Source organism: Lepisma saccharinum, chromosome 24, assembly GCF_977018435.1.
Source record: "Lepisma saccharinum chromosome 24, izLepSacc3.1, whole genome shotgun sequence".
Lineage (NCBI taxonomy): Eukaryota > Metazoa > Arthropoda > Insecta > Zygentoma > Lepismatidae > Lepisma > Lepisma saccharinum.
Window position 1 is genome coordinate 46,422,821 of NC_139252.1, and position 24,251 is coordinate 46,447,071.

General features: G+C 39.3%; 1 protein-coding gene across 1 annotated transcript in view; it reads right to left on the minus strand.

Moving 5' to 3' along the window:
• Positions 1–15,139, minus strand: part of LOC145978068 (uncharacterized) — a 39,285-nt gene extending 24,146 nt beyond the window's left edge. Inside the window, exon 1 of the mRNA XM_083110484.1 lies at positions 14,992–15,139. The gene's annotated coding sequence lies outside the window, so the exon portion shown is untranslated. The remainder of the gene's footprint in view (positions 1–14,991) is intronic.
• Positions 15,140–24,251: the final 9,112 nt, after the last annotated feature.

Consider the following 24,251-nt stretch of genomic DNA (forward strand, 5'->3'; position numbering starts at 1 on the left):
TAACCTATGGAAAAAAACTATTTGTAAGGAAACTTATGACCAATCAGCATTGGGCATACATGCCCACACACAAATAACCACAGGCCAACCTAAGTACAAGGGCCATTAGGTTGGCATCAGGGAAAGCTTGTGAGAGCTATTTTCCCAGAAACTTATACCCCCCACCCCCAATTAGAATCATGGGTCATGTTTACCAACCAGTTGTCACTCATGGGAGGGGTAGAAATGCTTTATTTATAAAGAACCAACCATTGTTAGGCTAACATTACCCATTTTGGAGAACAAAAACCATGTGCTCCAAATCACATGTTTACTAAATCTTTTATTCTTTACTGAAAATCAGAGATAACACTCACCCATAGGTAAAATCATGCCTAATTTATTAAAAGTAAACTCATTTGCAATTATCTGGCATAACTAAGCCAGAAAAGCTGAAAAAACACTTTTGTTTATGCTTTTTAAGCAATTGATAACTCTGCCATCTGGTGGGAGAAAGTGGCAATTCTCCCAAAGACAAGGAAAGATCTCAAAGGACTCCAGCTGGCCAATGAGAAGCCGTCAAGGCTGTGACGTCACAGAGGAGACTTTCAGATGGCCTATTGTGTTCTGAGCTTGCTAGTCAAGCTCACTTGTATTACAGACCCACCTGAGAGCAGGTCAGCTTGGAAGTTGCTGGTAAAATCCAGTGTGAGAATGGCCACCTGTGCCAGCAACAAAGGATACATAAAGGGAAAAGGGATCTAAGGTCCTGTTACAGTAAACACAGGCCTAAGTGTGTGTGACCAAGTGGGATATTGTGTCCACAAGTGCATTTAAGGATCCCAGTGAAAATTCAGCAAAATAGCGAGTTTTGTGTCCCTCATCCCATGTGGAAATCCAGACCACATGGTCGGCAGAACTGACGCCATAGAAGCATCCATAGGATATCAAAGAATATCCAAGTTGTTCTTAGCCATCCATCCAAGAAAAGCCAGGAAAACTCATTTATCACCCCCCAAAGCATTTGTTACACCAAGGAAGCACATAATATTAATTTTTTAGTGTGGTGTACCACAAATTTGTCCATGTGTCGGGATGTGGCGATAAAGAGTGAAATAGCGTGTGTAAGGCCCCAGGTATGAGTGATATAGTGTGAAAACGGCTGATATGTAAGTACAAAATCTTTTGTATATCTTTTTTGTGTCTTGTACAGTGAAGTGCTCATGTTTGGTGGCAGCTATGCCACAAGCGATGTTCTTTTCAATGAATAAATATGTCGTTTAAAGGTGTCTGACCTTCTATCATTTTAGTGAATCATAAGCCTATTAAGCCCTCCTCTAGTTACCGATTATTAAAGTTAGGCTAAAGTTCGTCTGTTGCTTAACAGATATCTCAGGGGATATCTGTTACTATACGGAACACCACACGTGGAATAGGGTCTGCGTGTGGCCGCGTAAAGCGTGGTTCTCTTTTGTTTTTGCTGTTTTTGATATATTATATATTTAAAGTTAACCTTTTGTAAAACCAACTTTAAAGCAACGTAATATAAAACAAAGCACCCCCATAAAAACCAATTCCCCTTATAAACTGAAATGAATTGCAAGAATTAAATGAGTACATGTACAGAAAAATAGGGTTATATATATATATATATACTTTATATATATGTAGTGAGTTATGCTCATTCGAAACAGAGCACTTATTATTATGTACTGGTGTAATTTTATGTATCTAGTTTCCTAAACCAATATATGTTTGACAATGAAGGACTGGTAACGTGTAACAGAAGGAGGTATTTGCTTCGAATCTCGAGCAAGTGCATTTATTCTATAATCTCTTTCAACAGTTTAGGTAGAAAAACAACGTAAAAAATGAATATAGCGTAAATAGATGTAAACTGGCAAGCACAGAAAATCCTCTTGACTTTTATCGACGCGTGCATTACAAAAACCCATTCTAATAGACGCAAAAGCGTGTATATGAGAATTCCCCTTGAATTATTGAAGTAATTGCTATTTATAAGCAGTCTACTGCATTCGATTGAGAGTTACAGGGTCTCCAAGCATATTTGATAATTAATTTATCTGAGTTGCAAAGCACCGCTCTCTACTCAGGTCGATACGAAAAGAAGTAGGCTCCACGTATTCGTTACGGTAACAGCCACTCGCGCGAGAACGCCAACACCTGTCTTGTTTTTGCTAAGAGCGCTCTGCTAACAGAAATAATTGAAGAGAACCCATTACCCTCAAGCTCAATTGGATCCAACGTTATGAATGAAAACGCCCTTACACGGTTATCGAGTCCTGGTTGTTGAACAAGGTACTGTCAAAAAGGCAGGTACAGTCCTTCTGCGTTACTCGAGACCATTGACGCAAGTGCGCATGCGCTATCTGGACGAGTCCACTGGCAATGTAAAGGGGTGGCGACTGTGAGTGAATATCTCCTGCTGCTGAAAGAATATTGTAGTAACGTCGCGAGCAAATACGTTAAGAGGGGACTTTTCTCAACACAAACAAAGTCTTCATCCTGTCCTCTTTCCGTTCCTGTGTTTTTCTACACCATCGGAAGTTTGATATTCTCAAGAGAATAATTAACACAATACTCCAATAACCGTAATGCTATTTTTCCTCTCCCTCCTACAGCCACCCAGCGCTCAAACCTCTCTTTCCCCAGCTTGCCTCGGGAAAAGATCGGTGGGGGAGGAGCATTTTCGGGTTCTAGCGACGAGCTGGATGTGGAAACTGTTCCTCGTGCCCTTAAGACTTGTAAAAGGCATCACAAACACAACAACGCGAGCGATAATAAACAATACAAAAAAATATACTGATCTGAGACGTACAGCGTTGTTTCGTACATGTTTCTACCTACCTCACCTGTCGCACGTGGACTCGTCTCCTAAAGCTACTCTGGCCTTCCGTTGTCGGACAGTAACGGCAATAGCACTGCTATGCGTTAAATGTGTCGCTTGTATTTTATGTGAAATAGTACACAGTATCACCGCCGTTGAATGGAGGACATAGGCGTAACTTGGAGGAAAGGGGGCACACGCCCCGTCCCCAAATTTACAACATGTGGAAATTTTTGTTAACCTTCTCGGACCTGAGGTTCATGTTCTGCGCCCTCCCCAAAGTAATCCCCCAAGTTACGTCACTTCACCTACTGTCCTATCGCTAGGTCCCTATAGTCTCGTCTTCCCTCGTCAATCAAGCACTGAAGATTCCAGGTAGCCAACTATGGAGTAGTGTTGCCACATCATGGAAATTTACAAGTAAATCCAGGTAGAGTTTTATTTAAAAGATTGCAGAAAGAGAAATTTTACGAAAAACATCAAAATTGCACGAACTCTTTAAAATACGAGGGTCACTATTTATATTTTGAGCCTTGGCAACACTGATTGAAGTTAGGCGCGATTTGACGTTTGCACCGAATCGTCTGGCATTATTGACCATAACGTACTTCAAATGTTTTGTCAATAGCTTGATTTGTGTTGTTTATGTTGCCTTGGAGATTGCGCGACAACAATAAAATGGAATTAACTCGTGAACATTTTCGTGCGATGATTTTTTACGATTTTCGACGTGGATTATGAAGACAAGAGTGCATCGATCAACTTACTTCCACATTTGGCGATGAAGCCCCATCCTTTGCCACTGTGAAACGCTGGTATAACGAATTTAATCGTGGCCGCCATTCGCTCACCGACGAGATTCGCGAAGGTCGTCCAAAATCAGTTGTTGTTCAAGAAAACATTGATGCTGTCCAAAACCTAATACTGCAAGATCGTCATGTGACATACTGTGAGATTGAGGCAACCATAGGCATTAGTTCCACCAGCATATATAAAACATTACATGATCATTTAGCTGTGAGAAAGGTATGTTCTCGTTGGATCCCACACAATTTGACAAAAACTCAAAAAGACGCTCGCGTCAATTGGTGCAAACAAATGCTCAATAAATACAATCGTTGTGCTTCAAAAGACGTATATAAGATTGTAACAGGTGAGGAATCATGGATATATGCATATGAGCCGGAACGTAAACAGCAGTCGACTGTATGGGTGTTTCAAGATGAACCCAATCCAACAAAAGTTGTTCGCGCTCGAAGCACATCGAAACAAATGGTCGCCTGTTTTTTCGGGAAAACTGGTCATGTGGCAACTGTGCCTTTAGAGGAACGTAGAACGGTCAACTCTGAATGGTACACAACAATTTGTTTTCCAGAGGTCTTCGGTCAAATACGGAAAACAAACAAACGCCGTCGGATCATTCTTCATCAAGACAATGCCAGCTGTCACACATCTCGTCTAACAACCGACTTTATGAACAGTCAAAAAATCGAATTGATGGGTCATCCGCCGTACAGTCCTGATTTGGCAACCAATGACTTCTTCTTGTTCCCGAATGTCAAGAATAAATTGCGTGGACAACGATTTTTGTCGGCGGAAGACGCCGTTGATGCGTTCAAAAACCATATTATGGAGGTGTCTCAAGAAGATTGGAAAAACTGCTTTGACAAATGGTTCGAACGAATGCAAAAGTGTATTGACCATAAAGGAGAATACTTCGAAAAACAATAAAGCAGTTTTCAATGCCAAATTCCTGTTTTTTCTTTGTTAGGCTCAAAATATAAATAGTGACCTTCGTACACGTCTCACACAGTAAATGCAAGCTCATTGGAATGTTGCAGACATTATGCTTTCTTTCTCCTAAAAAGAATCATAATTAGAATTATACAATTTGTTTTAGACCTTAGCATAATCAAAATTATTGCAACAGCACGGATAATTGAAACATAATAATAACTGAGATTTTTTGTTCAATTTTCGTATCAATAATATTTACTTTCTGTTGTATACAAGAAGTACAATTCCTGCGCCATTGTCTGCCGCTGTCTGTAGCCAGTTGTGAACCCACCATCTCATTTGAAACCGTAGCATGGAAACATTGGCAGTAGTAGTGTAGCTATTTTAAGTTACGTTGAAGCCAGTTTTTCCCGAGATTTCAGAAATCTTGGTGCTAGTATCCCATGAATATTAACATTGCCATTTCTCTCTCTCTCACTCTCTCTCCCTCCCTCTCTCTCCTTCCCTCTCTTTCTCTCTCCCTCTCTTTCTCTCTCTCTCTCCCTCCCTCTGTCTCCCTCTGTCTCTCTTACTCTCTCTCACTCTCTCACTCTCTCTCCCTCCCTCTCTCTCATTCCCCCTCTCTCATTCCCTCTTTCTCCCTCCGTCTTTCTCTCTATTACTCTCTCACACTCTCTCTCTTTCTCACTCTCTCTCCCTCCCTCTCTCTCTCTCTTTCTCTCTCTCCCTCTCTCTCTTTCTCTCTCTCTCCCTCCCTTTCTCTCTCTCACTCCCTCCCTCTCTCTTTCTCTCTCTCCCTCCCTTCCTCTCTTTCTCTCTCTCTTTCTCTCTCTCTTTCTCTCTCTCTCTCTCTCTCTCTCTCTCTCTATTTAAACTTGATCCGAAGGATAATAAGGATTCACCAATGCAGGGTTTTTGGAAGAATGTAACACAACTCTGACCATCTGACCCTGCAAATGATGACTATCGCAGAAATGAAAAAAGATTTGTTTCTAAAACACGGATGAAGGTGAAAATAGCCGAAGTAACAAAGAACCTAAACCGGGTCCAAGATAATCGATCAGCCAACTCCTCCACAACAATGGCGTGAAAATCGCTTTGTCAGCCACGTATTGCATTAAGCAATTCATCTTAGAGAGGAATGCCTCCATTGATCGTGTAGGAAGCCAGTCGCCGCTTTTTCGATGCCGCTCCACTTTTCATGTCCCTTCACTTCAAGCCATAGGAGGAAAGTTGTATTTTGCCCATTCCGAGTGGTCTGGGCTAAACAGCAGGGACATTGTGAATTCTGCAAAATTCTTCCCTGGCTCGGAGAAAAATTTCCCTCCCGTGTGGCAAAAAATTTCCCTTTCGACTTGAAAATTCCTGGTCTTCCACAACCAAGAAATACAACAATAAAATAGAAAATAAATTTTCCATACTTTTACGATTTATCCAGAACTTCTAATCTAGGAGGGTGTAAATGATGTAAAGGCAAATTTAACACCAAATCAGACTGATTGATTGGTTTGCTTTATTTTACTTCGCTTTTTGTGCCACTTTTGGCTAATTTGCGAAGATGGAGATGAGTGATGAATGGACACTCACAAACATCCATGGATTCGAACCCGGGACCCCCTAGTGTTACCGCGAAGTGCTAACCCCTCCGCCACGGGAGTCGGCTACCAAATTAGATGATTGTGAATAAATTTAAAGGGGGTCTGTTGCGAAAAAAATATAGCCGTGATATGTAGAGGTGGATAAATCATTGAGTATGTACTTAATTTATTTTCTTCATGTTGGACAAAATCTGTTTTATTTGAGTCGTTATTGTTAATTAATATTTTTACTTGAATGTTGATTGTTGATTGATTGATTTAGTTTATTTTACTTTGCGTTTTGTGCCTCCTGGCTAATTTGCGAAGATGGGGATGAGTGATGAAATTGATGAATGGACATTCACAAACAACCAAGTCCGAACGGGATTCGAACCCGGGACCCTTGGCGTCGTAGCGCGATGTGCTAACCACTCAGCCACAGGCTCCGGCTTTACTTGAATGTTGTTACACTTTTTAACTCAATCACGATTAACTGCGATCAACTGAGTTCGAACTGAAAGAAAATACATTTCAGGTGTTTATAAAAGATAAGTATTATTTAATGCAAGACATCTAATTCCACCGTTTCTTGCACATTTTAGACGTTTCACCCTTTTCCCTTCCTTGGCTCCAAAATTTCCCGTTTTTAGGAAAGTTTCCTGCTGGGTTCATCGTTGTTAAACTCCTCTCCCTCCTTCACCCGCTATTGAGGTCAGAAGGAACCAACCAAGAAGCCAAATATAATGGAGAGCGTTACTACAGTTTTTAACTCGCTCCAAGCTCCCCAATAGGCGGACTGTACGTTTGAAGGACTAGTCAGGGAGCCTTGGTACGAGTTTTTGGAATCGGAACGAGAATTTGGAGTCGGAACGAATCGTTCCGAGGTTTCGTTCCGACCAAACAGCCTGGAGAGAGGCAAGGGTGCGGGTGTGTTTGAGATACACCTGCACTTCGTAAAATCAAATGTTCGCTGAAATCTGAATCATAGGAACATCGAATTCTAAAAAGAAAGGGACGTAACTATGTATTTGAAGTTAATAAAAATACATTTACATTGAGAGAAGAGCGCAGTAATCATTTGGCATCCATGACAATTTAATTTATTAATTACATTCGACGGTTCATTTTTCTCCTCCTTTCCCTCCCATTACACAACCTTTATTAAGAATATATACAAGGTAAAAAGAAAATATCAGTTATGAACCATTCCTGTTGTCGACATAAAATAATTTTATATTTCTAAAAACCCGGTATTGATATATTTACGTCGAATCAATTACGCGCAATCGGCCTTTTTGAGAGATTTAGTTTTACCACATGGAATATTTTTCTTAGCTTTATTTCCATCGCTTTTAGTGTGATTACAATTTGTTATAGCTAATATCAGTAATAAATGGGGAAAAATGCATGATGATAATTTTCTCCTTTCAAAGTAAAGTACTTGTAATTTCACATTGTTTAGCAGTGCACCCGCGAAGTGTAAAACGCTGCAAAATAACATTGAATGGGCCCACCCTTTAGCCGCGTGTAATTAACACACACACACATATTACCAGGTCCACAAAACTCCATCCTACATTATTTTCAATTTCCCCCACCTCCTCTCCTGGCAAGGAGGAACGAAACATGAGCCTCGTTCCTCGGAACGAGAGGAAATGATTCCAGGAATCATGATTCCGAAAAGGAACGAGTGAACGAAATCATGGTGGAACTGGAACGAGACAGCCGGAGTCGGACCGACTTGCAGTGGAACGAAAGGAACGAAGGAACGAGTTGGAGGAATCGATTCCTTTAGGTGAGCGGAACGAAAGGAATCGAATCCGCAAAAGGAACGACTTTTCCCATCACTAGTACTGAAATGAAAAGATGAACAAAAGTATAAGACATGTTACAATATAGTGACTGGTCTATATGCAACCCAAATAACAATCGTGCCTTTTGGGTTGCATAACTGTCAGGAAACCTAAGGTTAGGGCATGTGGAGTGGACGATTGTCATTTGGGTTGCATATAGACCAGTCACCTTTTTCAAACTCGGTCCTCCGTCGACAGTCCCATTTCCAACAACAACTGCACAACACAACTTCCTTTTCACTACTGCGAACACGTGCAGCTGAAGTTATGCCCCGTCGACAAACGCAACCACGTGTTCGAGATGCGCTAGTTTCAGTACTGTATATTTTGGCGCATACCGTATAAATATTGCTGTTGAAGATAAAAGCACAGCAAAATGACTAGCGCAGATGTTAAATTGTGTAAAGAACAAGGCATGTAAATACCAAAGCTGTATGTTTCTAAGACACACAATCACACACACCATCGCACACGCACACACCACACATTAGAGTTAGCAGATATGATGTTTCTCATTACGTTTAATGGTGCACAAGTTGGTACGGATTGAAAGATAAACATAAGAAGTTTTTATTGGTCTACCTTGCACTGTTCGTCGCCAGGAGCGACATTAGGGAAAATGACTTCCATCTAAGAGAGAAGGGAGCTTAGTAATTGGACACGAATCCAGCCTGTAATCGAATTCCTACCAGACATGTTGCACATGCAGAATATCATAGTCGATTGTTGCGATGCTTACTGTAGACACGCATATGAAACAGTCTGTGGTGAGGGTGACTTTTGAGGACGGTGTAAACCTCAAGCTGAAGCTTGCTCGGGAGTCGCTCCTCTGTTTCCTCCTCTATCTGCGGACTTTTCTTACAGACAAAACCCTAAACTCCCTTAAATTCGGAGATTGCATGACCGCTGGATGCATCTTCAGCAAACTTGTACAGAAATGCCTTTGCACACTAATAACATATTTGCGAACGTGGCGAAAGCTCCGATGCAGGATGGGAAAACATCATAATTTTTTTTTAAATATTTTTTTATTTTCATTTAAATCGGATTTTCTAAATTTAAAGCACAGTTTGTGATTTAAAATAAACATGCATAAAACTTCATGTATGTTATTCGGCACAGTTCATATGCAGATATATATGTTTTCTGGTAAACGGCCCTGTAAAATGTTTTAACAATTGGATTAAAGTAAATAAAAAAATATATTAAAATATACACTTCTCAATTTCTGATACTGTATACATGAAGCTTGTTGAGTGTGTTAAGGAAACTATATAATGATTTCAGTAACTTTTCTTCGAATAATAGTAAAACATTTTGGATGGAGCTACGCAAGTGTAACTTAAATTATTTTTACAGTCTTTGTAGCTGAATTTTGCTGATTTTTTAAAATGATAGTTTGCAACATTTTTTAGCTGCCATGTTTATTTAGAGCTTAATAATAATTACACATGATTAGTATTTTTTACATGATTCTACACAAAAATGCTATTGTTGCCTATGAAAATTATTGAGTTTTAAAGCAACAGAAGTTTAGTGTGTTTATTGTTTACATATTACATTTTTATTTCGTATGAACTTCACTCCATCAATACATATATTTCTGTTCCCATGTTTGTCCTTTGAAAATATAAAGAGTATTTAATAAACACCACTAAATGATTACGAGATTAGTGTATTTTCACCAAACGTGATTCTGCATTAATCTATAAATTATTTCTTTGAAGTGATTTAAATCACACGACCATTTAGAGCCCCTCAGCTTTTAGCTAGATAAGAAGATTTTAGTCCTTAGAGACAAATATTGATTTTAGCTAAGGTAAGGAGCTGAGCCCTGTACTATATTGTGAAGGGCGTAGATACTCTACGTCTTGACGCACCCACAATTTTGATTTCAATCAGTCAATCATCGCTCATCCTCATCGTCGCGATTAGTCAAAGTGGCAGAAAAGCGACGTAAAATAACCTAATTCAATCAATCATAGCAGAAGAATGTCCTAAAGGATAAGAAACGTAATGTTTTCTTTCTTTTAACGCTTTACACATATTGCTAGATTTCCCTTTTCCGCTTGTTTTTCCTCTTGTTTATTTCCTTTTTTGTTTTCCTCTTTTCTTTCTTTACCTCTCTTGTTTCTTTTCTTATCGTGTTTATTTCCTCTCTTGTTTCTTTTCCCTTTATGTTTATTTTCTCCTCTTGTCTCTTTTCTCATCTTGTTTCTTTCCCTTCTAGTTTTCCCCCTCTTTTTCCGCAACTTGTTTATTTCCCCTTCCTGTTTCTTTCCCCTTTTGTTTCTTTCGCCTCTTGTTTCTTTCCCCTTTTGTTTCTTTCGCCTCTTGTTTATTTCCCCCTCTTGCTTCTTTCGCCTCTTGTTTATTTCCCCCTCTTGTTTCTTTTCACCTCTTGTTTCTTTTCCCCCCTCTTGTTTCTTTTTGCCTCTTGTTTATTTCCCCTCTTGCTCTTTCCCCAATTCTTCAGTTCACTTTCTCTTCCAGCCGGAGACTGGTCTGCGTGCAAGGACTCGAAGTGTAATGTACCTCGGCGGCTGTTTGTCACGGCCTGACCTTTACAAGTCTTCTCACACAGCAAAAGACTCGTTTCGTGGAAACCTGTCGTTATAAATTTAACCACAGCCCACGCTTCGTTACCAAGACGTCAATAAAACATGGTGCGTACGTTCTGTGCTACCAAGGAGAAGAGTTGTAATGTTTGGATTTCTCGTTTCGAACGATCGATAACCGAATAAAAAGTCGCCTTGAAGTCCATCGTGGCCTCCCCCTAAGTCAATATGCATAGGTTACGGGACGACGAGCTTCTTGAATCTCCCGAGGGAAGATGGAAGAAAATATCTTCAAATGGTCATCAAGCAACTGATTGTAGCTTGTATCCTTTCCCTTCACGGGAATCTTACATCCGGTTGCATTATTGTAATCCACTGGTTCGATTCCTGGCAGTGATTGAATTGTGTTACACGAGGGTTGTCCGGAAAGTAAGGCACACTTAGCAATAGACTGGTTATTCCCACTAAACCGATAAAAGGAGGCAATCCCTCGAAGAAGCCTTTCTCAATCCGCATACTTTTGAAGGTATGCGCTCTTTTGTACTGGTGCCTTTCAATTTATAAGGACTCCAATTCCTTTGGAATTTTAGTAGTTATTTCATATACGTAAATGTACATATGTATGATATGTTACAGACACTCATACACATTAATGACTAAACCGTGCAACGATACTTCACACTGAATATATATTGTACGCGAAGGATGAGCAGACTTTAACACAATTTTAAAATTAAATTGCAAGTCCTCAGCGCTCAACTGGTTTTCATAATGTTATTATTAGAGCTCGGAAGTTGAGGAAAAATCATTTTTTTTTCTAGTGTCCGAAAACAAGGCCAAACATAATATATGTTCATTTTGGGTCATTGTAGGCCAGAAAATGGTGGGTTTTATTTGTCCTTTTTTGCCTTTTTCGGCGTTTTTTGGCATATTGGTCCTTTTCTAGCCTTTTTTAGGTCTTAACGGCTTTTTTTTGCAACTTCACCTTCTTTCGACTACGTTTTTACTGCCCATTCTCAATTCGAATCATCATCAGTTCATCACCTCTTAAACATCCTTTCTGTAGTAAAGAAATTATATATATATATATATATATATATATATATATATATATATATATATATATATATATATATATATTTGAACCATCCCTGAAACGAGAGAAAAACATTTTTGGACGACTGAAGCAGGTACGGTACAAGATCCTTTAACCGTAACTTGTCTGGAAGGTCGTGTTGTAAGTGGCAACTTTCTCTTGTTTTGAAGCTTTCAGCATGGTGTATACGACCAGACAGCACGCGCCTGCATAGATCTCAATTCAGATAAGGAGGTGCCGTGCATATTCATTAAATATGTAATTAGAACTGAAGTTATTAATTAATTTGGATCACATTTATACGTCCTTTTTTTCGCTTTTAGGTCCTTTTTTTATATTTTTTGGTCTTTTTATAGGTCTTTTTTTTGGCAATTTATAGGTCTTCAACTTCCGAGCCCTAGTCATTATACTAACATTGCAAGAATTAAACAACACAACTCCACTTCCAAAATATTATTTTACTTTATAACATTTGACATAAACTCATTTTCGATTTCTGACACAAGACATTTTAAGTCAATCTTCTTACATATATATAACAAAAACGAATCGGAATCAACAACTTAAAACAAATATCGATATTGATACAGCGTTCTTAATCTCAATAGTTCCCTGTTAATTTTATAAACTTGTACGCAATAGAAATCAAGTAAATATTAGTTATTTGTGAATGTAGAAGACAGTCGCAACCGAAAAAGGACCAATGGAATAATCAGTCAAAAGTGCATTTCTTTATCGCTAAATTGGTCCATAATTTCCGATTTAGCCTGAAACTTATTCTTAGTTATAAGAGTTAAACATTGTAATCATTTCTATTCCTGTCATGTACAGTCACAGGCAATAAAAATGGGACACCTAGATCGTGAAATACTGTGTATCTTGACTCTATGGCGGTGGTAGAATTAACCATTTAAAATTTGCTATTAAAATCCACTTAACGCCGTACAGTTAGGCAACAATCATGGCGCCTTGCAGTGAAGCGAGTATTTCAGGTTTTTTATTGCCGGTTACTGTACATCGAAGAAAGTCTTGCTAACTTAAATGGGCCTGCGGCCGGCTCGGTTGTCGACTTGCGATCTCGCCACTGAAGTCCCCGGGTTCCAGTCCTGTCCTGGGCGTAAATGTTCTTTGTGAGCGTCCCTTCGTCAGTTTCAACTAATCATCACTCGCCTTCGTCGTCGCGATTATCCAGAATTAGCAGAAAATTACGTAAAATAACAAAAATACAAATAAAGTTTAATGAATCTCTTGGTTACCTTTCTTTTATTGAGACTAATGTTTGCTTCTTCATCAGATTTTTCAAAGTAGCTCGTCAATTTTTCTTCTTGTTGTTTCAAGCTCACTTTATGCACAGATAGGCTAATCGGGCCTGAACTTACGATTTGTACCGGGGCACTTTGCAATGTGCCTCCTCCAAGGATAGAACCCTGATCCCTTGATTCAAGTTGACAGCGTTTCCCCTACGCTTTCAGGGAGGCTAAATCATTTATTGCAATTACCTTTATTGTCGAATTTGTTAGAATTGAGTTTAACTTTCGAAAATAGTTAAAATGTGTTTTGTTTGTTTGCTTATTGCTTCTTTTCTAGAAAGTATTAAAATAATATGTTTCATGTTTCATGGTTTTTACCTACACGAGTTTAGAACAAGTATGGGATAGACTATGACGTGTAGGAAATTTTTTACTGATAGGATGTTTTAGAAAGATACACAATCATGACATCATTTTGCAATTGTTAATGTGATATATGAGGAGAAATGAAGGTGTATAAAGTGTTATTTTCAATAATTTTAATGGAGCTCAATTATAAAATTATGCACTTATAATAAATAAATAAATAATGTTTATAATTAATTAATTCAGCTTAGTAATATGAGGCTACTAATTATAATTTACGTTTTCTTCTTTGAAATGTGTAAAATTTTGTCACAAATACCCAACTGAATGTAATTTTTGGATTAAAGGTAATGCTATCGCCCTCTAATCAAGGGGTCGCGGGTTCGATACCCGGTGAAGGGTCATTGTACAATAGTTCGGATCCCACTTTAAACTGCAGGTCCAGTCCCGATTAGCCTGTCTGTGCATATAAAGTGGACTTAAGGCTCGGCTGGACCTTTGGCACCCGAATGGGCGAATTTTTTAAAAAAAATCCTCTCCATTTGAAACTGCTGTGATATTCCAAAATATGAAAAATTACATCAGCTTAGAATTACGTCTAGAGCATTGACGTGAATTTTCGTGTAGTTTGCTTTCACTGTTATCTAGATATTATCAATAGTTTAATAGACGTACGTAATAACGAAACTAGAAGCAATTCTAAGCTGATGTAATTTTTCATATTTTGGAATATCACAGCAGTTTTTCAAATGGAGAGGATTTTTTTTAAAAAAATTCGACCATTCGGGTACCAAAGGTCCAGCCGAGCCTTAAAGTAACAATTCAAAGAAGCAAGAGTGAAGTTAAATCAAATTTAATTATTACTTCCTGGTCATATACATATTTTGATTATGGGCCTCCTCGATGGCGCAGTGGTAGCGTCGTCGCCTTGTAATCAAGGGGTCCCGGGTTCGATACCCGGTGGAGGCACAAGTGGTTCGGATCCCACTTTAAACTGTAAGTCCAGTCCCGATTAGCCTTACTGTGCATAAAGTGGACTTAAAACAACATATCACATATCACATATTTTGATTATGAACATTAAACCATATATATTGAATCCAACCCGAAGCCTCTTGATTACAAGGCTAACGCTATTACTTTGTAATCATGGCTTCCGGGTTCTATTCTAGGTAAAGATAAATTGTGCAGTAGTTCGAATCTTATTTCAAACCTTTGGTCCAGTCCCGATTAGCCTATTTGAATATAAAGTGAACTCCCAGCTCTAATTTGGACAAAACATTTCGTTATTCCTCATGTGGTTTCCAACATTGTTTTAATGCACATTAAAACATAGTACGTTGATATTGGTATGGAATGTTATGTAGAGTTGAAATAAAGGCAAACGCGTATGGATCTCGATAAATATTTAGACGTCTTGTCCTTTCAACTTTTTCATATTTTACGATGAGGTTAAATATAAAGTGTTGTCTTGAACCGCTAGATTGGATTGTGATGAGACCAAGAGTTCAAAATGACTTTCCCCTTTCTTTCCCTCCTGATTAGAATTTACGGTTGCCTAGCAACTGCTAGTCGCGTCAATCATTAAGGTGGACATTAAATCCGTTCAAGAGACGCACGCGAAAGCACTGTTATTAAGACCAACACGACCCACAAAAGCGATTACGTTCTTTATTCCTGACAGTCAAAATTATTAGACAAAATAGTTATGCAGTAAGTCTACTTACCTTGTATTAAACAACCATGTGTAGCCCATATTTAAAATCGACGGTGCTTCCCACAATTCATTGCGTCGATCTCTTTTCCATGATTCGTGTTGTCAAAGCTGTTTCACTTTGACGCACCTCGCAGACGAGACACGGCCAACTGCATGCATTGTGGTCGTGGGTTGTTAATATCGTTCGCTGCGCCTCTGGTGGCAATCAATCTAACCATGCACGAACATGAATGAGGAGGGGCATTGCACGTTCGACTTTCTCATCCAACAGGTGCGCCCGCACGAATAAAAGGGGTGTGGTTTTCTGTCACAGTAAGTTGAATAGCAAATGAATCGTGACGAGATAAACGTGCAGTGTTTATTCCGAAAATATATTCAGATAATTTTCTTTGCTCGGGCAAACTTTAAGGAGACGGAGCAATTTTTCTAAAGCAGGCGTGCGTGTACGCACACACAACACCCACCCACACACAACACCCACCCACCCACACACAACACCCACTTGTACATGGTTTCCGATAATGAATGGTGCAGGGTGGTGAGGTTATTGCAAAGGATACGTTGAACGGTATACAAAGAAAAATGAAAGTTGCGTTATTAGTTTCAGCAACTCAAACAGTTTCTACATAAGTAATCAGATGATTTAGTAACTGAAACAAATTCTGCATTAACTGAAACAAATTCTGCATTGACGTAACAAATTCTGCATTGATTTAACAAATTCTGCATTAACTGTAACAAATTCTGCATTGACCGAAGCAAATTCTGCATTAACTGAAACAAATTCTGCATTGACGTAACAAATTCTGCATTGATTTAACAAATTCTGCATTGACTGTAACAAATTCTGCATTGACCGAAGCAAATTCTGCATTAACTGAAACAAATTCTGCATTGACGTAACAAATTCTGCATTGATTTAACAAATTCTGCATTGACTGTAACAAATTCTGCATTGACGGAAGCAAATTCTGCATTAACTGAAACAAATTCTGCATTGACGTAACCAAATTCTGCATTGATTTAACAAATTCTGCATTGACTGTAACAAATTCTGCATTGACGGAAGCAAATTCTGCATTAACGTAACAAATTCTGCATTGATTTAACAAATTCTGCATTGACTGTAACAAATTCTGCATTGACGGAAGCAAATTCTGCATTAACTGAAACAAATTCTGCATTGACGTAACAAATTCTGCATTGATTTAACAAATTCTGCATTGACTGTAACAAATTCTGCATTGACGGAAGCAAATTCTGCATTAACTGAAACAAATTCTGCATTGACGTAACAAATTCTGCATTGATTTAACAAATTCTGCATTGACTGTAACAAATTCTGCATTGACGGAAGCAAATTCTGCATTAACTGAAACAAATTCTGCATTGACGTAACAAATTCTGCATTGATTTAACAAATTCTGCATTGACTGTAACAAATTCTGCATTGACGGAAGCAAATTCTGCATTAACTGAAACAAATTCTGCATTAACGTAACAAATTCTGCATTGATTTAACAAATTCTGCATTGACTGTAACAAATTCTGCATTGACGGAAGCAAATTCTGCATTAACTGAAACAAATTCTGCATTAACGTAACAAATTCTGCATTAATTTAACAAATTCTGCATTGACTGTAACAAATTCTGCATTGACGGAAGCAAATTCTGCATTAACTGAAACAAATTCTGCATTAACGTAACAAATTCTGAATTGATTTAACAAATTCTGCATTGACTGTAACAAATTCTGCATTGACGGAAGCAAATTCTGCATTAACTGAAACAAATTCTGCATTAACGTAACAAATTCTGCATTGATTTTACAAATTCTGCATTAACTGTAACACATTCTGCATTGACCGAATAAAATTCTGCATTAACTGAAACACATTCTGGACAATATTCGTATGCTAGTAGGTTTCAATGTACGCACCATGGACAGCGTAATTTTTCTTACTAACAACTCCATAAAACTGTATCAGCGATTTAAGGATAGAGGAAGTGTCGAACGTAGAGAAGGTTTTGACAGACCACCGTTTCCGAAGATGTGACCATGACACACGTCAGAACGAATTCTGCACTGATTCTTGCTTTTACATAGCCCACATGTAGATTTTTTCCACTATAGGTCCCTGGAAAAGTCCCTTCATCAACTCAATCTAATCATCATTCGTCGCGAATAGTCTAAAGAGGCAGAAATATGACGTGAATATGAAAAATACCAACACAAATTTCCCCTTCACAGAATTATTCCGTTTCCTAGAACTTCCAAAGAGTGTACATAACTTATAATTTCTTGAAAAAAATTAAAAGACCCGTTTTTTAGAAATGACTGCCAAAATTTTGATTACGCCACCTTCAGTTGTTTTATAACTGGCCTAGGCATGTCATATCTCGTGTGAATGAGCTCTTCAATACCTTTCCAACACTGTCTGAATCCCGTCTGTGCCCTGATTGCCAAAATATTGCAATTTAAAGTTCACAAAAGTTGTTAAAAGAAACGGTCAAAATCGCACATTTTGCACCCTTGCAATTTCGGAAATACAAAAGATATGGATCTGCAACTTTTCCTACCTCATGTGGCCCTTTCACCATGCAAAATGTCTAACGAATCAAAATATGTGAGGTTGAAAAGTGCCTCTTCATTGGTTGATTTCACATGGAATGACCCCCCAGAGCCTTAATTGCTGCAACCCGTCACACACACTAGTGTACTTTGGGTTTCATGCGCTCAAGGATAACAACGGAAAAGAGAATACAGATGGGACATATCCTCGCGAAGTTTCAAAGTAGAATGAAAAAGAGTGAAAGCTTCAACAATAAATCTGAAATCTGTGTACTTTTATAACGGCTCGTTAAACTAATCACAGCTAAGGTCCAACCAAAGCTGCACATATACCAAGATGCAGTGACGTGAGGTGACTTCAGTGATACTTGGAGAAAGCCTTTATGAATGGACACTCGCAGAGAATACCTGTCCCCACGCTGGGACTTGAACCGGGGAACTTCAGAGGCGAAATCGAAAGTCGACAACTTAACCTCCTCGGCTACCGAACCGGTGAATGAATTAGATGGTGGAGAAGTAAACGATGGCTTGTCGGGAAAAATTCTAATAACAATATTTCTTCCAGGTAATATATCCTAGGAACTTAATTCTCTGTAGGGTTTGTGCTCTTTGTCCTATCCACAGGGATTTGTGATCATCCCTTCATCGATTTCTCTACTCACCGGTCATTTTCATCGTTGCGATTAGCTAAGTGGTAAATTGTACGTAAAATAAAGCAAGAGCAATACAAATTCAAAACAAAAATTATGGAACGAACATGCTGTTACGTCTTCCTGTATTTTAGGCACGTCGTACTCATCAGCGAACAGTCAGAGATTGCTTTTCGATCGAATGATACTTCTAATGTAATGGAAGGTAAATGCAAGTTGAGAATTATAATTTGGTCTTTTATCCACCTGAGTTTGAGGATCTTTATTTTTAGATTTTATTTGTAACAATATTTTAAGGTAAATACTAATGCGAGGAATTAAAAAAGCTTACGGTTAATTTCGGCACTGGCTTCCTATCATATTCTGTAATAGTTACATTTGTTGTAAGAACATACTTAATACGTTGTAATAGTTACATTTGTTGTAAGAACATACTTAATACGTTGTAATAGTTACATTTGTTGTAAGAACATACTTAATACGTTGTAATAGTTACATTTGTTGTAAGAACATACTTAATACATTAATTAACTTTATATAGATATTACATTATCCGTTGCTTTTCCTAATTAAATGTCATCCCATATCCAACAGACACATAAAATGTGTTTTTTTAATAATAGTAATAGCAGTGCGCAATTAGAAAATAAGGCTTGTGAAGCAACACAAATATGGCCTCCCAGATGGCGTAGTGGTAGTGCCGTTGCTTGTAATAAATGGGTCCCGGGTTCGATACCCGGTGGAGCCACATGGCACAGTGGTTCGGATCCCACTTTAAACTGTAGGTCCAGTCCAAATTAGCCTTTCTGTGCATAAAGTTGACTTTAAGTCCACCAATTCAATCAAGGAACACAAATATGAAATATTGATTGCTTGATGTGGTGTTTTAAGTCCACTTTATGCACAGTAAGGCTAATCGGGACTGGGCCTACAGTTTAAAGTGGGATCCGAACCACTATGTGCCACCACCGGGTATCGAACCCGGGACCCCTTGATTACAAGGCGACGACGCTACCACTGCGCCATCGAGGAGGCCAAATATGAAATATTAAATCTACGTCACAAACATCCATACCCAGTTCGGGATTCGAACCTGGGACCCGTGGCGTCGTAGCGCGATGTGCTAACCACTCTGCCACGGAGGCCGGCCATTAAATCTACGTGAAAAGAGTTTCTGCGGCATGTTTGAGTTGAGTCAAACACATTTCATAATGTATCAGTATTCTCGCGGCATTTATCCAAATATGTACTAATACAGGGCGCTCTCTCTCTCTATCTCGCACCCTCCCTTCCTCTCTCTCTCTCTCTCTCTCAAAGAGAGAGAGGGAGAGAGAGCTAAGGCCTACCTATCGACTGCCGGCCTCACTTCCAACTGCCGAGGCGGGAGATCATCGAACCTGTTACGAGGTGACGTTTGGCAGCACGACAAACCCCCAGTCATTTTTGTAAGTTTCCATGACCGGATTACGCTACTCATTCCTAGCTCCCCAATTTCCTCACAATGGTGGGTGGCCATCAGTCCCATACACAGTCCGAAACCTCAGCAGGAAAGTTGTCACGCTTCCCCTAGGAGACTCGAACCTGCGCGTTCCGTAGCCAGAGCCCAAAGCATAATTCAGACCGAACGGCCACGGTGTGGGACTAAATATGTACTTAAGTATAAGCAAGAGCACCTTCTGCGCATTGCAACATGCCATAAATGAATATAGAGATTATGATTCACAATGTCGGCCATTTATGAAGGTGGTGTTATCATCACGTTCCGGTCCCCTCCTTTACCCCAAAATACTATTTTTTAGACCCGTGGTGAACCTCAAAGCAGTTTTCATGCAAGGACGTTACTGAGAAAATACCGCTGGAGACCAACCACCCCGGGAACAGAATCAGCGCCTCCAGCGTGAGAGTCAATCTATTTACCGACAGGACCAACGAGGCTTTTTAAAGCACATATAAAATAAATTAAAGCCAGCAAAATAGTAGTATATTTGTACGATATCTTTAAGTACGTGGGTTAAGTCATAAGTCATGGCAACTATTTTTCTTCTTGTGAACAGGGCATAACACGAAAAATCTAAGATATACGTTTGAAAGTGTATGGAATGTACTTTCGAAAGAAGCCACCAGATGGTGTATGTGAACAACGGTTGGGTAGTAAACATGCACACAAGTTCAGTCGGTGAGTGAAAGCGTTCGAAAATGGAGGTCATGATGCAGGATCAACGTTCGTACATTAAAATAGCAGTTCTCCACGGCAGAAATGTTTGGGAATGCTATACAGAGCTACGGGAAACACTGGATATACATGCCATGCCCTATGAAACAGTGGCGATGTGGGTGGAGGCCTTCAAACGGGCCAGAGTGTCAACTGCCGTTCTGTCTCTCGCAGTGGGCGTCCTGTGTTCAAGGACAAAGATGTACGGGTAATGGTAATTGAACAGTGTTTACATGACGACAGGTGCCATGCCTTAATAAAACACAAGTGGATAACTTGGGTGAATACTTCGAAGGTTGTTAAACAGTATAGTCTTGTTTACGTGTTGTTCATGCCATAATTAAACACTGTTGCCCAATGTCCTGTGTTCTGCCTCTTCCCTACGAGAGTCTCCTGAATCCAGACTTATCTGCTAGCTTCATTCGAAGGTACATTCCATACACTTTCAAATGTATATCTTAGATTCGTGTTGTCCCCTGTTTGTGATAAAAAAAATAGTTGCCATGACTTATGACTTAACCCTCGCGTTCATAAAATATTACGTATATTGATAATACAAAAATCATTGATAAAATTTTCCTCGCATTGATAAGTATGCGTTACATTGAATAGCTTCTTTAGGCATTATGTACATGACAGTTGTTCTCATTGTTTGACGACAAGGTTGAAAGGATGTGCAAGGGCAAAACGTCTGTCTTGTAAGTCGTACATTACATTTTCAGCACTATTTCTCAACAAACGCGCATAAAATAAAGTAACACGGTGCAAGTGTTATTAGTGTTGGCTATCCACGAGATGTTCAAGGTATTATTTTCGAGGGTGATGATTCAACTTCAAAGCTAAGAAGACCTTATCTTGCTCTCAATATTCAATAAAGCCATTATTAGAAACTGAGTTACGATTGTGTAATGGTTTTTGAAAGTTGCACACGTGATGATGCGGAAGGCGAGTGTGAAAGTAAGTCCGAAGTTTGGAGGAATAAATTGAATCAATCCTGCTGCTGAAGTGGCGGATCCAGACATTACTCTTGGGAGGGGCGAATTTCAGAGTCGGGTACCTCACCGAACCTACAATTGCACTGTTAGTCCATTCTTCCTTCCAATCCTGGATGATCTGGGAATTAATCCTGCAATGGTAGGGACATATCTTCCTACCAATTAATTTGTAAATTCTCTCTTCTTGGCCTTCCTTGCACCAGTATACGGCGGTTCTGTTTCTGATTATTTGGTCTTCATTTGTGATTATGTTATTTTTGTTACATATGTTGTATATTTTAGGTAGTCTTCTCAGATTGGTCAGTCGAAAGAAACAATCGCGTTGTAGATTATGAATATGTATGGGTTTGTAAGCGACATAGGGAGTCTGAATGTTTTCGAACCTATTGCTACCAATTTATTTATTACAGGCTCAGCTTTTGAAGTTAAGTAATTCATATCATCGTTGCATTTCTCGTAATTTCACACCTAGATATTTAGCTTCCTTTACTCTTCTAAGAATTTTCTGTGAGTTCTATCTGTGGGTGTTTGTTCCCATTCAGTTTACCCTTTAGGATTATAAATTGGGTCTCATGGGTGGCAATCGTCAATTTCACCGTATCACACAAGTCCTCGAAAGAGTTTATAGTAAAACTGGAGTTCCTTTCCAACTCTGTTCTTGAATTAACAATTCTTACGTGATCTGTAAAGTCTATTGTGCTTTTGATCTCCGAAATATTTCCTAATTTTTTGAGAGATGGCTCCAATTGATTGATTGATTTGGTGTTTTAAGTCCACTTTATGGACAGTAAGGCTAATCGGGACTGGACCTACAGTTTAAAGTGGGATCCAAACCACTTGTGCCTCCACCGGGTATCAAACCCGGGACCCCTTGATTACAAGGCGACGACGCTACCACTGCGCCATCGGGGAGGCCCGAGATATGGCTCCAAGTTTAGATTCCACAATTCTGGACCTAGAGTGGATCCTTGCGTTGTTCATTTTGAGGCCGCGAAGATAGACATCTGGTGTGCTTTCCATCTGATATGGTTCGTGGACAATCTATGTCTCTCAAGGTCCTGAAAAGATGGGGCCAACTAGCGTTGGTACAGGTAGATGTCTGTTGGAAGCCTCACAACGCTGTCAACGTCTCTACCATCTGTGAGGGCCTCTTTTTTTTCAGTTGGAAGAGGGACGCAAGGCCATTTGTACCTTACAGCCTTGCGCCGGAGAACCAACTGCAATCGACTTGATATATCGCATGCAAATACACTCGATATAAATGTCGATTGCATCTGTGTATAACGAGATCTCGCTTTCATGTCCACAGCGATCTCTCATAATACACCATTCTTCCTTTTGAGTCTGCATTGACATGTTTAAATCTAAGGTAATGCATAAAACACTTGAAATACCTATCACTCAACCTAACCTACAAGCTTAAGAAATTACTTCGCAGACCCAAAAGGAAGAACCATTAGTGGTCTAACATTACATACCTACTATTTGAATACTACATACTCGCTATAGAGTGTTACTTCATTACATAACTACATTTCCTGAAGTGACATGGAAAAAATCTCAGGGATTACTGTCATTACTGTAATTGTACTGTGGCAAACTGGCCAAGTTCACCCCAGCATAACAACAGTGGATGCTGAGCAAACATAGGACCTTCCCGATCCAGCAATATTCCAGAGCTGTCAAACTCGTACAGCTCGGAAAACGTCATGTACTATCACACCTAGTATAGGGCCACCAACGCAGAGGCAGGCCCATTGTCCTAGGTGGAACTTCCATGACGTCTCCTACCAAACGGTAGGAAAAAACCTTATCGGGAGAGATCCTACAGATTTTCTTGCCATCCGAATAACAAGAATCCATGAGATGTAGGGTGGAAACGTAACATTTGAAGTACTTTTAATTATTTTAAGAAAAGATAAAAAGACTGCCTTGGTCAGGAACTTTAGCGTGTTTAATATGGAAACAAGGCATAATCGTGTTACAGCAAGAATCCAAGTAACTTCAGGAAAATCCTGTGTGTTATATTTTGTTAGCACATAATATAACACACAGGATATAACTAGATATAAAGAGAACAACTAGCATTCATTCTGCAATCAAATCTATAAAGCTGTATACAGCAGCGGTGATGGGATTTTATGAGTTCACTAGGCGCCATCTAACTGAAATCTGGTTGGCAGGCTTTGGCACTCTAAGACCTGTTGGCCACAGACAAACACCTTTGAACATATATAGCATTAAGAAGGATCCCTGGTTCGAACGCCGGCCTGGGAATGGATGTTCTTTGTGACTATCCCGTCATCTTCATCTTCGCGAGTAGCTAAAAATGGCAGAAAAGCGAAGTAAAATGAGCCAAATCAATGCAGCATTAATAACATAAACACGCCGGTTCGGTGTTAAGTGGCCGACTTTCGATCTTGCCACAGAAGTTCCCGGGTTCTAATCTCGATCTGGGCATGAGTGTCCTTGGAAGTGTCCTTTAATTTAATCAGATCGTCATTAAATTTGCATCGCCGCCATTAGCCAGAAATTACAGAAAAGCGACTGAAAGTAATAAAATTCAAGAACTTACGTACTATCCTGCAGCTGACAGCATCTCTCCACTTCTGAGTTGGGCCTCAAGTTTTGGGTGTAGTGTCATAGCTACTGTAACGAGCTTCAACAATGAACAATAATTGTTGCATGTTAAACATTGTTGTGCTGTTTTGTGTTAGGTCATGTTCATTTACAAACTAATATACAATGTAAACAGTGGCGTGCCCAAGGATGGTTGATGGGGGTTACAACCCCCCTTTGGCCCAGTATTCCTAAAAAAAAAGAACGTCAAAGGTGAGGAA